The sequence below is a fragment of the Rhinoraja longicauda genome, chromosome 7, assembly GCF_053455715.1.
Source record: "Rhinoraja longicauda isolate Sanriku21f chromosome 7, sRhiLon1.1, whole genome shotgun sequence".
NCBI lineage: Eukaryota > Metazoa > Chordata > Chondrichthyes > Rajiformes > Arhynchobatidae > Rhinoraja > Rhinoraja longicauda.
Genome location: NC_135959.1, coordinates 18,653,231 through 18,667,870, shown reverse-complemented (window position 1 = coordinate 18,667,870; position 14,640 = coordinate 18,653,231). Strand labels below are relative to the sequence as shown.

The 14,640-nt window shown below is 45.5% G+C and overlaps 1 protein-coding gene across 2 annotated transcripts in view; it reads right to left on the bottom strand.

The window, feature by feature from the left end:
* fgf14 (fibroblast growth factor 14) overlaps positions 1 to 14,640 on the bottom strand; it is a 361,789-nt gene that overhangs the window by 346,090 nt on the left and 1,059 nt on the right. The window lies entirely within an intron of this gene.

The following is a 14,640-nucleotide window of genomic DNA, read 5'->3' as shown; positions in this document are numbered from 1 at the left end:
CAGGATAGTGGAAAATAGAAAACTGACATATTTAGGAAGAGTTTCATTGGATTGTTTACAATTACAATGGATTGCCAAAGAGTATCCAATAATATAAAAGGGATTAACCATCTGTAAAAGCGCGCACTATTTTCATTCACACATGAAGAAATTGTTGCATCCAATGATCCAATGGATAGCGGACCTAGAAAATATCTCATTCCTTGCCACTGATTAAATTTCAGATTTGTTTCGGGATTTCTATTGACATTAGGATAAAAAAGCCCGTTGTATTTTTTTTAACATTTGAGAGTGAATGATTTTATTTTCATTTTCACAACTGACGTGGAGGCCTTAGAGTTCCGGAGACGGAGACATATAGCAGGGAAATAGGCCCTTCAGCCCACCAGGTCCATGCCAACCATCAACTAGCCATTGCCACTAATCTCATCATATTCTCCCCACAACCCCACAGATTCCTCTAAACTCAGGCCAATTTAGAGTGGCCACTTACGCCACTGACCCACGCATCTCAATGGAGGGAAAGAGAGCACACAAGGGCAAATGTCACAATGAAAATGTTTAAACTCCAGACAAACTGTACAAGAATGGCTTTAGATGTGAGGCAGCTGCAGTACAAGTACAAAATAATCATCTGGACAGGGTATGGAATTGTGGTCAAATTAGAGTCTCCATTAAATTAATAGGCAATAACAAATCACTGGGTAGATACACCTCACTGTTGTGTTGTTAGTTCATACTGTACTCTGAGTGGATTTATATTGTTTGGCACCAGGCAGGTTGGAAGTAGTAAGGATTTTTCATATTCTTCTGAAGCAGAAATAAAGCGGTGTGAGACAGTATCTACTGATATAAAATCAGAGAGTGACTCAAATTCCTCTTTCCTCGTTTACCAGTTCTAGCATCATTTCCATACGAGTCTCACAGTTGAGTTAGTTTGGATATTTTAGGAGGACCAATTTGCTTTTAATAGCTGTTGAGCTAAATGCAGAGACAAGCTATGGAGAAAAAAAATTCAGTAATGTTTGATCATCTCCAAATCAAGCAGCTCTGAAATTAATCCAAAAGTATTGACTCGAAAAGTTAACCGTTTCTCTCTCCACAGATGCTCCTCAACCTGTTGAATACTTCCTGTTTATGTCTAAAAATAAACTGCTTCTTAATGAAAAATACTTTCTATTTAGTGCAGTAAAGTGGTGATGCACACATTATCTGTAAAAGAAAATCTGCCTTCTGGAGTTCTCTGGTTTTGAGGTACCGAACATCTATAAATTTAAATTAATTCATATTCTCTTCATTGGACTGGGGTCAAAAATTTAGACAAAGAAGAAAAATTCTAATTCCATCATTATTTCTGGATTGTTTTTTATGTCTAATTCTGATATGCCCTCGTTATGCTCCAGCTTGCAATTTATGAAAGAAGACACAAAAGAAAAAGGAGTAGGCCATTTGGCCCTTCGAGCCCGTCCCACCATTCATTAAGATCATAAATTATCTATCTTTTTAATGCACCTTTTTGGCAAATATCTCTGCACTTCTGAATATCCAGAAATACATCAATCGCTGTTTTGAATGAACGTAAGATTTAGATAAGGAGACCACAATGGTACATAATACTCCAGGTGTGGTCTCTCCAAAAACCTGTATATTTGCAGTAAGGCTTCCTGAATGGAACAAGAAGTGCTGGAGTAGCTCGGCAGGTTAGGCAGCATCTCTAGAGGGCATTGCATATGCGACTTCTTGGGTTGGGACCCTTCTTCAGTCTGAAGAAGGGCCGGGCCCAAAATGTCGCCTGTCCATGTCCTCCAGAGATGCTGCCTAACCCATTAAGTTACTTGAGCACTGCATTCTAAACAAGATTTCCAGCAGTTCCTTGCATATTCAAAAATTCCTTAACCCTGCACTTCCTTTGCTAGGTTTCTGTAACAGCTATAACTTCCCAGTTGCATGTACCTATCCATGCCCTCAGTTCATCCACCTTCCCCATCAGGCCCTCACACTGAAGTAGAGACATGTTAATCCAACAGTCCTTCCTCTACTACTATCCCCATTCCATATACAACTTTCTGCAAATATTCTTTCATTTTTAATCTATCCATTTTTCTTTAAACAGTTCCGATTGAATCTGCTGGTTTCTTTTCTTTAGTCCATGAGTTCAATCTAACCATTTACTGTGTAAAAGTTGTCCTCATTTTCCCAACCATTTTTAATCTGTCTCATTGGGTTTCCAACCTGCCTGCCAAGAGACTCAGTCTCACTGCACTTACTCCACCATAACATTGCACATGGAGACACAAGTGACTGCTGGCAACCTTCTGGCAAATGCTGACAAACTGCCATTGAAATCAGCAGGTCAAGCAGGATCTATGGAGGCAGAGGGTTTTGAGTCAAGACACTGCATCGGGACTGGTGCAATTTTAGTCTGCTTATCCAAACCTTGTGTTTATTCAAAACAGAGATTGATGGGTGTCTGAGTTTTAAGGCAATCCAATGATATGACATTTCACGGGTGAGCAATGGCACAGGATTTACAATACATTTAAAAGTTTAAATGGTAAGAAAGACCACAGGGCAGTGTGAACTAGAGGAGTACATAAAATGTCTGGAAAGTAGACTTCTAAGGTGGTAAAAACATGGTTAAAAATAACTGGAACTGTATTACGGTATTACCATTACAGATGAGTTAACTGTCTGTACTACAATGTACACAATGTACACAATGTACACAATGTACACAATGTACACAATGTACACAATGTACACAATGTACACAATGTACACAATGTACACAATGTCCGTAATAAAACGAGATACTGAAGGGAATGATATATTGCAAGAATCGGATATGGCACAAATTATTGAGACAGAGCAAAATCATGTCCAGGAATTAGAACATCTTCTGGAAAATGTGAAAGGCGGAAAGGATGGGGATTGAATGGTGTACATAGTAACAAAGGCAGTATAAAAATGAAATAGCTACCCATGTGTCAGAAGCAGAATCTGTGCGGATCAAGATAAATGATTAATAAAGGACCAAACACTGTAATAGAAGGTGTGGCACAGTGGTAGAGCTGGTACATGACAGCGCCAGAGACCCAGGTTCGATCCTGACTACACTATCTGTATGGAGTTTATACGTTCTCCCTGTGACTGCATGGGTTTTCTCCGGGTGCTCCGGTTTCCTCCCACACTTTAAAGATGCACAGGTTTGCAGGTTAATTGGAAATTGTCACTAGTGTGTAAGATAGTGCTAGTGTAGAAGGTGATCGCTGGTAGGCATGGATTTGGTGGGAAAAAGGACCTGTTTCCTTGCTGGATCTCTTGTCTAAGGGTTTCTACAGTGAAAGAAAGGTAAAGGAATAAATATGAATACAACTTGAGAAAAAGAGAAACACAAAAAAAAAGATTTTGAGGGATTCTTCTAAATTAGTTGGCCCATCAAGGTATTCAAGGCAAGTAAAATCTAGTTTATTGTCAAATTCACAGGTAGGGTGAGGTAGACGTACAATGAAAATCTTGTCTGAAGCAACATCATAGGAACAGAGACCAAGACAAAGTACAAAACCAAATTACATAAAAACAAACAAATAATTATTCATAAGTTACAAATAAATTCCACAAGACAGTGAGAAGAAAAATGTGTATTAAAAGGCAAGACATTAGTCCAAAAATACTCAATTAGAAAACAAGCCCAAGGTAGTGCAAAAGGTTGGGTTGCATTGCCAAGGTACGATTAGTTAGTTAGTTATTTAACCAGTCCGTTAAGTTTATTGCCACATGTACCAAGTTCACAAATTATAGGGCTATCGTTTACTTCACCATTCGATCATGGCTGATCTCTGCCTCCTAATCCCATTTTCCTGTCTTCGCCCCATTACCCTTGACACCCGTTCTAATCAAGAATTTGTCTATCTCTGCCTTGGCCTCCACAGCACTCTGTGGCAATGAGTTCCACAGATTAACTACCCTCTGACTAAAGATGTTCCTCCTCACTTCCTTTCTAAAAGAGCGCCCTTTAATTCGGAGGCTATGACCTCTGGTCCTAGACTCTTCCACCAGTGGAAACATCCTTTCCACATCCACTCTATCTATTCCTTTCATTATTCTGTATGTTTTAATGAGGTCCCCCTCATTCTTCTAAACTCCAGCGAGTCGAGGCCCAGTGCTGTCAAACGCTCATCATAAGCTAACCCACTCATTCCTTTACCAAGGTACAGTGAAAAGCTTTTGTTGCGTGCTAACCAGTCAGCAGAAAGACAATACATGATTACAATCGAGCCACCCACTGTGTACAAATACATAATCAAGGGAATAACGTGAATATAGTCAAAGATATTCCGAGGGTCTCCAATGCTGTAGACAGTAGCTCAGGACTGATCTCTAGTTGTTGGTCGGATGGTTCAGTGCAAGATGCTGATAGTTGAAGGAAAGTAGCTGCTCTTGAAGGGGATAAGGGGATAAGGGAATAAGGATCAACAATAAACATGGGGCTTCTTTTTAATCCAGTATGTAAGCAACACAATTTTTAAAAAACTCCAAAAGACCTGCTACTGGATCTCGCAATGGGGAAATAAGGCAGAGCATCCCGATGCAGTAAATGAGAGGCGCAGCTAACCAACAGTAACCAGTGACACAGCTAATTGAGTTGGTGCCTCACAGCATCAAAGATGCTGATATCGGAGCTGACTGGGTGGAGTTTGCACATTCTCCTTCTGACTCCGTAGGTTTCCTCTGAGTGCTCAAGTTTCTTCCCACATCCCAAAGACATGAGGGGTCTTTAGGTTAATTGGCCTCTGTGGAAGTGTGATAACATAGAATTAGTGTGAACGGGTGGTTGGCGTGAACAAGGTGGGCCAAAGGGCCTGTTTCAATGCTGCTTCTCTAAACCAAACTAAATCAAGTAACGATAATATAATTAGATTAAAGATGAGGATATAAATCTGCATCCACCACAAAACTCTGAATGCTTGCTGTCATCACGGTGTGAAATTTACGGCAACATATGGCCTCTGTACATGCAATGCCAGATATGGAAATCGACAAGGGGCTACTTGCAAAGGCCTACACCTTGCAAAGAGCCTCTGATGCAATATTCCCCAATAAAATTAAAACATGTTTAATAACTCGATGTGAACAGCTTTTTAGGCACTTTTAATGCAGCAACGGCCTTTGAACATCATAACCCATGTTGAATGAATTTAATTAGCGAGTCTAACTAATGAGTTTCAATAATCGTGTGCTATCATGATTACTGCTGAACCATCTCTGTGATCCTTCCCAGTATCATTCTTTCCACTCCATGTCAAAGAGTCCGGATTTTTAAAAATTAATTTCCTTTCCCGTTTGTGTACTTTATCTTCTCATTTTTATGCGCATTCCAATCTAATTGGCTGCTCAGCATGTTGATGAGATCATGAGATTAAACAAGATCCCCTGCAGATGATACAAAGAGGAAAGTCCAAAAGCAAAACACTACACGTTAGACATCATATCTAAAAAATTAAAATGCTGAAAATTCTCAGCAGTTCAGACAACATCTCTGGAGAGAGAACGTTGTCTCTTCATCAGATTCTGATGAAAAGTCATCAAACTGAAACATTATGTGTAGGAAGGAACTGCAGATGCTGGTTTAAAACGTAGACACAACATGCTGGAGTAACTCAGGCAGCATCTCTGGAGTGAAGGAATGGGTGATGTTTCTGGGCGAGAGCCTTCTTCAGACTAGAATCAGGGGAAAGGGAAACGAGAGATATAGATAGTGATGGAGAGATATAGAACAAATGAATGAAAGATAAACAAAAAAGTAATGATGATAAAGGAAACAGGCCATTGTTAGCAGCTTGCTAGGTGAGAACGAGAAGCTGGTGCAACTTGGGTGGGGGAGGGATGGAGAGAGAGAGGGAATGCAGGGGTTACTTGAAGTTAGAGAAATCAATATTTATACCACTGGGCTGTAAGCTGCCCAGGTGAAATATGAGATGCTGTTCCTCCAATTTGCATTTAGCCTCATTCTGACAATGGAGGAGACCTGGGACAGAAAGGTCAGTGTGGGAATGGGAAGGAGAATTAAAGTGTTTGGCAACCTGATCTCCCGGTTGCCAAACACTTTAATTACCCTTCCCCTTCCCACACATTAATTTTGTTTACCTGATCTTACTTGACCACATGTGTGTTTCCAGCATTTTTGTTTTGTTTCATCCAAGAATGAAAGTCATGTTCCGAAAGATTAGAAGAAAAACATCAACACCAATTAAATCTCTGGAACCAGCTGTTTTCCTGGTCAGCTGCAACCAGTAGCTCTTCACCAGTAATTACATCCTCTGGGCTAGTAATTGACAAGCATGTGACAAAGACCAGGGCAACAGAGTGGAAAGCAGCTGAGAAAAAAAAGATGTGAAAAGTAAAATAGGAAATTAGATATTGGCGATTGATAAGGTGCAGCAGAGAAAAGGAAACACTTGAAGAGGGGTTCAAAGTTCCCCTTTGAACCCCTAAGGGAACAGACTAAATGGGAACCCATGAATAAATAAAGACTCAGAGTAAAAGCAGAGTAAGGAATGGGGTATACATGGTGAGGGGTAATAAATACATGAGGAAATTGGCAGCAAAGGCTGTTAAAACAACTGTGTAATTAACAGAGGTAACTACAAATATTCTTCAGGCAGTATGGATAAAAATTGAGATGGAAGTACTGCCAATTATTGATCCACATTAACAAGAATTTTAAAAAACCTACAAACAATAGTAAAGTGAAATATTACGCTGCTTCAGGGGTTACCTGGTGCAGACAACATTAAATGACGTTACAGAAAGTAACATTTGGAATAGTAAAAGAACTATTGAACAGATTACGGGATTCAAAGGGAAGATAAAGGCCCTGGTCCAAATGGATTGCATCCGCACATTTTAAACGGTAGCAGTGCCATTGCTAAATAGTTAACCCTCCATTAGGAAAAGGTGCAACTGGTGGAAAGCTGACAGAAACACTATTTCAGGCAGAGAGAACATGTCTAGGGAATGGTCAGTGTCAAATTAAATAATGGAATTCCTCCAAAAGAAGAAAACAGAAACTAATTAGTAAACATAAAGAGAAAATAGACAGTTTTTAGTTTTTAGTGTGTAGTTTTTTATTTTAATTTAGAGATACAGCGCAGAAAAGGTCCCTTCAGCCCACCGTGCCCGTGCCGACCAGTGATCCCCACACATTAACACTGTACTACACATATCAGGGACAATTTACACTTATATCAAGTCAATTAACCTATAAACCTGCATGTCTTTGGAGTAGATAGGTCTAACAATCTATGACCATAAAACAATGCTGGAGAAAATGTTATCTGTCCAATGTCCTCTTCAGACTGAAAAAGGGTCTTGACCGGAAAAGTCAGCTGTCCATTCCCTCCTCAGATACTACCTGAGCCTCTGAGCTCCTACCTGATACTACCTGAGCCTCTGAGCTCCTACCTGATACCACCTGAGCTCCTTTGTATTTTGCTCAAGATTCCAGTATTAACAAAACAAATACATGTATGAACTCATAGTACGCGATGGTACCTACATTATAAATTTGATTATACATTTAAATTCGATTATACCTGTATTGTTCTGTATTATCTCCCCACCCACAACCCCCCTCCCCCACCCCCCAGTTAGAAAAAAGAGGAAAAAGGAGAAGAAGAAAGATAAAGAAATAAAAATTTTAAAAAAGGAAAGAAAGAAAGAAAGAAGAAGGAAGGGAACCTGGAGACAAGAAGGAAACACTTCTGGCTAATTTCTTATTAAATTCTTTTTAGGGGTATCAAAACAATCCTGAAATTAAATATTTCCAATTCTTAATCCTAGTTTTAAAGTGAATGGGTTCCAAAGTTTCAAAAAGAAATCATATTTATCTCTCAGATTATAAGTAGCTTTTTCTAATGGGATACAACTACGCATTTCTGCATACCATCTTGCAATTCTTATTTCATTGTGATCTTTCCAAGTGACCGCCACACATTTTTTTGCTATTGCTATTGCTATTTTGAGAAATCTTTCCTGATATTTATCTAAAATTAATCTTGGTAATATTCCTTTAGTATCTCCCAATAAAAAAATAAAAAAATAAAAAAAGATTCCAGTATTTGGAATCTCCAAGAATCTACTACATAGTTAGTGGAAACATGTGGAGCCAAGTAAAAAGGCGTGGAATGCTTGAGTAACTGACTTTAAGACAGAGCAGTGGCAGAGGTGACAATACAGACTAACATATGGCAGAAAATTGAATCACTAAACCTTCAGTCTGGGATTACTTTGGTCACAATTCATATCAATGGCTTCATTTTATAATCATAAACACAACTTTAACATTTTCAGATAAACTTGGCAGAGTGTGGACAAAGGAGATGGTCAACACGAGGATGGACTGCAACTAATTACAAGAAGATTAGTGATTAGTAAGGGTGTCAGGAGTTATGGGGAAAAGGCAGGGGGATGGGATTGAGAGGGAATAGATCATAGATCAGCCATGTTTTGGAGTAGACTTGATGGGCCGAATGCCCCAATTATGCTCCTATAATTATGAAGATATAACAAACTTGTAAACCTAGAAAAAGAAATGTTATCGAAGGTGTTGTGGTAACGCATGTATAAAAAGACAGAGTGCTGGAGTAACAGCGGGTCAGGCAGCATCTCTGGAGAATATGGATAGGTGACGTTTCGATCGGGACCCTTCTTTACACTGATTGGGGGATGGGGGGGGAGCTGGAAGAGAAAGGGGCAGGACAAAGCATTGGCAGAGAATAGGTTGATACAGGTTTTGCCTGGGAGAAAGAGAAGATTGCAGATTAGTTGCAAAGTAAGAATCCAAATAGGTTAGAGCAACAAAGAGCGAGAATAACAATGGACAGGGCACGCAGCCGGTGACCAGGCTGATGAGAAGACAGATAGATACAAGCAAACTGGGCGCCGGGCACCTAAGAAATTGAAAATAAATAAATTGTGCTGAACTTGCATTGACAATAGACAATAGGTGCAGGAGGAGACCATTCGGCCCTTTGATCCAGCATCGCCATTCAATGTGATCATGGCTGATCATTCTCAATCAGTACCCCGTTCCTGCCTTCTCCCCATACCCCCTGACTCCGCTATCCTTAAGAGCTCTATCCAGCTCTCTCTTGAATGCATTCAGAGAATTGGCCTCAACTGCCTTCTCAGGCAGAGAATTCCACAGATTCACAACTCTCTGACTGAAAAAGTTTTTCCTCATCTCAGTTCTAAATGGCCTACCCCTTATTCTTAAACTGGGGCCCCTTGTTCTGGACTCCCCCAACATTGGGAACATGTTTCCTGCCTCTAACGTGTCCAACCCCTTAATAATCTTATACGTTTCGATAAGATCTCCTCTCATCCTTCTAAATTCCAGTGTATACAAGCCGAGTCGCTCCAGTCTTTCAACCTGGGAGTATTGAGTAGAGTTTTCTGTCGCTGGATTATGAAGAATATTACAGGACGGAGTGTTCCAAAAAGGATCGAACATAAATGTAAAGGAACTGCAGAAGCTGGTTTATACCGAAGATAAGACACAAAGTGCTGGAGCAACAGCGGGACAGGCAGCATCTCTGGGGGAAAAGGATGGGTGACGTTTCGGACGGGACTCTTCTTCAGGCTACGTATCTTCTGCTTCTTGGGAAGAGGTTGCCCCGTTTCTCTTGTGCGTTGAATGAAGGGTGTGGGATGATCCGATTTAGATGTTACATTTATTGAACGTTTTGATAGACGGGCCACGCAAGGAAAAGAAAACAAAAACTCCACGAAGCGGTCGCCAAGGCATCAAAAGTTGTGAGGATACGTCCTTCCACGGAAAGCGAGGGGAGACCGAGTTATTCCACACGGGAATCGCAATGAATGAGTTGGATGGAGAGTAATCCAGGGGAAAAGGGGAGATACGATAATGTCTGGCACAGCATTAATTTCACTAAAGCCCGTCAGCTGGAGGCCTGTGTGCGTTGTACACTCGGATTAGTGCACTTTAACAACGACAAAAGGTGAGTTGGACAGAATGCGAATCTACTTGAGCAGCCCATGTTTGTTTCCGGTGAGACCAACCCGTGGAGGTGGGTGTTGGACGCTAAACAGCGCCCCGGAGAGTCTTTCCTCCCCACCCTGGGATAAGTTATGATCCCCGAGGTGAGTCAATGCCGGTGTCCGCACCAGAGTAGTGTTGCGCTGGGGGTCACCTGCCGTCCATGAACCAGAAGCTGAACACCCCCGAGTATGTAGTCATGAAAGGGGGTGGCCATTAAAGGAAGAGAGAGGGGGGGCTGGCCATGATGGGAGGGGGGGGGGGGGCTGGTCATGATAGGAGGGGGGGGCAGGTCATGATAGGAGGGGGGTGGCTGGTCATGATAGGAGGCGGGGGGGCTGGTCATGATAGGAGGGGGGGGGTGCTGGCCATGATAGGAGGCGGGGTGGGGGCCGGTCATGATAGGAGGGGGGGCTGGTCATGATAGGAGGGGGGGGGGCTGGTCATGATAGGAGGCGGTGTGGGGGGCCGGACATGATAGGAGGGGGGGCTGGTCATGATAGGAGGGGGGTGGCTGGTCATGATAGGAGGCGGGGGGGGGGGGCTGGTCATGATAGGGGGGTGGCTGGTCATGATAGGAGGGGGGGGGCTGATCATGGTAGGAGGGGGGGGTGCTGGCCATATTAGGAGGGGGGGGGTGGCTGGTCATGATAGGAGGCGGGGGGGGGGGGGCTGGTCATGATAGGAGGGTGGTGCTGGCCATGATAGGAGGGGGGGGCTGGTCATGATAGGGGGGGGTGGCTGGTCACGATAGGAGCTGGGGGGCAGGGGGGTCTGGTCATGATAGGAGGGGGGTGCTGGCCATGATAGGAGGGGGGGGCTGGTCATGGTTGGAGGGGGGGTGCTGGCCATGATAGAGGGGGGGCTGGTCATGATAGGGGGGGGGCTGGTCATGATAGGAGGGGGGGTGCTGGCCATGATAGGGGGGGGTGGTCATGATAGGGGGGGGGCTGGTCATGATAGGAGTGGGGTGGCTGGTCATGATAGGAGGCGGGGAGGGGATGGTTGGCCATGATAGGAGGCCATTAAAGGAAGAGAGAGGTGGGAACCAGGAAAATTGACAGAGGAGAACCGGTGGATGTGGTGTACCTTGACTTTCAGAAAGCATTTGACAAGGTTCCACATAGGAGATGTGGGCAAAATTAGAGCACATGGTATTGGAGGTAGGGTACTGACATGGATAGAAAATTGGTTGACAGACAGAAAGCAAAGAGTGGGGATCAATGGGTCCCTTTCAGAATGGCAGGCAGTAACTAGTGGGGTACCGCAAGGCTCGGTGCTGGGACCGCAGCTATTTTACAATATACATTAATGACTTGGATGAAGGGATTAAAAGTACCATTAGCAAATTTGCAGATGATATAAAGCTGGGTGGTAGTATGAACTGGTGAGGAAGATGCTATGAGGTTGCAGCGTGACTTGGACAGGTTGTGTGAGTGGGCGGATATATGGCAGATGCAGTTTAATGTGGATAAGTGTGAGGTTATCCACTTTGGTGGTAAGAATAGGAAGGCAGAGTATTATCTGAATGGTGTCAAGTTAGGAACAGGGGACGTACAATGAGATCTGGGTGTCCTAGTGCATCAGTCACTGAAAGGAAGCAAGCAGGTACAGCAGGCAGTGAAGAAAGCCAATGGCCTACTCCTGCACCTATTGTCTATTGGGGGGGGGGGAGAAATCACTGAGAGAGGGATCATTAAGGGAGTGGAGTTCACCGCTGGTCTTAATGTGGAGGCAACATCAACAACGAGCGGCTGAGAAATTGATTCATGTCTAAACGTTTTGTTCCGTTCACTACATCTACTGTACATGACTTGGGTTCGCCTTGGACCACAACGCAAGCCCCTCCCGGGCGGGGTTAGAGTGGGACCTCCCCGGGAGCGCCCGGCCTGTCGCTCCCGACACTGTTGTCCGCACAAGCCGAGGCTTTTGATGCAGACCACGGCGGCGGAATGCAGGGGCGATCCCCACTCTACCCCCACCCCACCCCCTCACACACACACACACAACCCGCAGATGTAACGAGCACGGCATGTGGCACTCGCTGTGTTTACTACACACAAGACACGACACGCAGGAAGGCAGCCGTGTGTTGTTCGTTGTGTGTGTTGTTGTTGTGTATGTTTGTGTGCGCGCCCGCGTACTCGCTGGCACACACTGCACAACTCATGAAGCGGCCACACGCAGTGTAATGTGCACACCTTCGCGCACGGCAGCTGCATCTACACCCCTCCCTCTCCCCCCCCCCCCCCCTCCCTCCCTCCCTCCCTCCCTCCCTCCCTCCCTCCTCCCTTCTCCTCCTCCCTCTCCTCCTCCCTCTCCCCCTCACCCCCCTCCCCCTCCCCCCCCCTTCCTCCTCCTCCCTCCTCCCCCCCCCCCTCCTCCTCCCTCTCCCCCCCTCCTGTCTAGTACACAGCGCTCCCGAAAACATCGGTGCCGTAATAGTGTCGCAGGTTGCTGATCAGTGGGAAGCAGAGCCTGGCGTCGAGACGAATGTATCCCCCACACATGTACAACACGCTGCGTGCAGTCCATATATGGGGCCTGGGGTATCAGTTATACACATATCACTCCAACCATTACGTCCATAGAAACCGACTGAAGCCCGCGTCTACGTACATTGGTCGTGGGGTGTACGTACAGCCGCAATCCGAGATGAACAGAAAGCTATTTGCCGAGATCTAAATAAATCAATGTAATGCAGCACTAACCGGGGCCGGGCCGGGCTCTGCTGCTGCTGCATTCGCGGGGAAGGAACGCGGGCGCCCGGGCGGGCTGGGTTATGGAATCCTTTAATTTCCCGTTAATGCGCCGCTATGTAAACTTCAGCCAGAGAAAAAGATTATTGCTAAACAAACGCGGCGTCTCGTCGTGCACCGTGACTGGGGGGTGGGAGGGGGGTGTTGGGTGGGGGAGGTGTGTGGGTGGGGTGGGGGGGGTTGTGTGGGGGGGTTGTGTGGGGGGGGAGGGGGGGTGTGGGGTGGGCAACAGCAGGTTCGCGGGGGGGGGGCGGAGAGGTTCAGCTTGTGAACAATAGCTCGGAACATTCGCATGTTAGTAAAACCAGAAAGCTTTAATTTGTGGCGGAAAGATGAGCATTTTGGGGGGGTGGGGGGGGTAGTAGCATATCGGACGCGTAACGCCAAGTGAACCTCAAGTGGGATGATGAGAGAAATCGGGAAATTCGTAACTCAAAACAAATCTGTAACGTCCGTAGGGTCTGTAGGGTCGCGACAAATTTGCTCTGCGGGGAACGCGGTTCTGGCGGGTCGAGCGAAGTCTGTGGTCTGTCTATGTTTAGTCTGGGAAACCTGGTGTTTCTAAAAGCCCCCGCGGTCACCACCGGCGCTCGGCGAGTTAGAGACTGTCAGCGGTCGCTCACACCGTCCACGTCCACGTCCCCACACTAAATGGAAGTTTTAATGCACAATGGCGTATTGAGGACGCGACCCCTCGAGTCGCCTCGCTGGCATGACTACGCAAAGGTGCGAGGAAGTGCAATCGGAGAAAACAACACACACACACACACCGTGACAAATCCCGCTATGATCGAGAAAAAAAAGGGGGTGAGAAGCGGTGACCTCTTGAGCAGAGAGGCTGGGAGATTGCAGGGGAGACTCGGCGTAACATTCGGCAAATGCATTCAACTGCAGAAATCGGGGAGCTATCAGCTTGCCTGCAATTAGCTGGGATTTTGTTTTGCTAACTGCACCTGCACGCAATCCCAGACTCCCTCTCCCTCGGGTCAGTTATAAAGTTTCATGTTATTAAACAAGAACCTGATTAAGAGCCGGCATTGGCAATGCTTGTTTGTGTTTCTGTTCATTCAAGAGGTAAGTTAGGGCACCTCCACACACTCAGGCAAACAACACAAGAGGGACATCACAAAGGGTCATTATTTCTGTCGCTAACTCCGTGAACGTCAACGAAGCAATGAACACACTTCAGATTGTCTTCGATGGTTAACCCAACGACAGCCACAAATACTCACTAATAAAGTGAGGCTTGATATAAGCAAGCAACAACCAATGTTCCCACTTGGAAAGGGGGGGGGGGGGGGGGATAACTTTCAATGCCGGCCCCGAGTCGCCGACACGTAGCCCGCGGATACTCGTTATCGATCGCATCGATTAACAGGAAGCACCTCCTCTCCGAAATACATACATGATAATCTGACCGACCTTTGAGAGAGTTGCAAAACTTTATGGGAATCGGACCGGAAGCATCTCTCCAAAGACCCCCTAGCACTGCAATGCTGACACCGTGTAACCGAGGGACCCCCCCTAGGTGGGATATCAACGCACCCCCTCCCTCCAGACCCCCAGAACGGCGGCCGGTGGGTGGAAGCCTAGTCCAGTCTACCCTACCCCCGATCCGACCAGCCTCAATACAAGCGGTGGCCATTTCCGAGGAAAATGAGGAAAGGGGAGGGGAGGGGGGGGGAGGATGGGTAGATGTGGGGCCAACTTGGCTGCGGCGGTTGTGAAAGGGTCTGCACTTTTGCGCCACACTGCGCACATCGCGGTTCGGAGCGGCGGAGCGGCCGCTTCCCTGGCGGGGCGGGTCGGGCCCCGAATTCA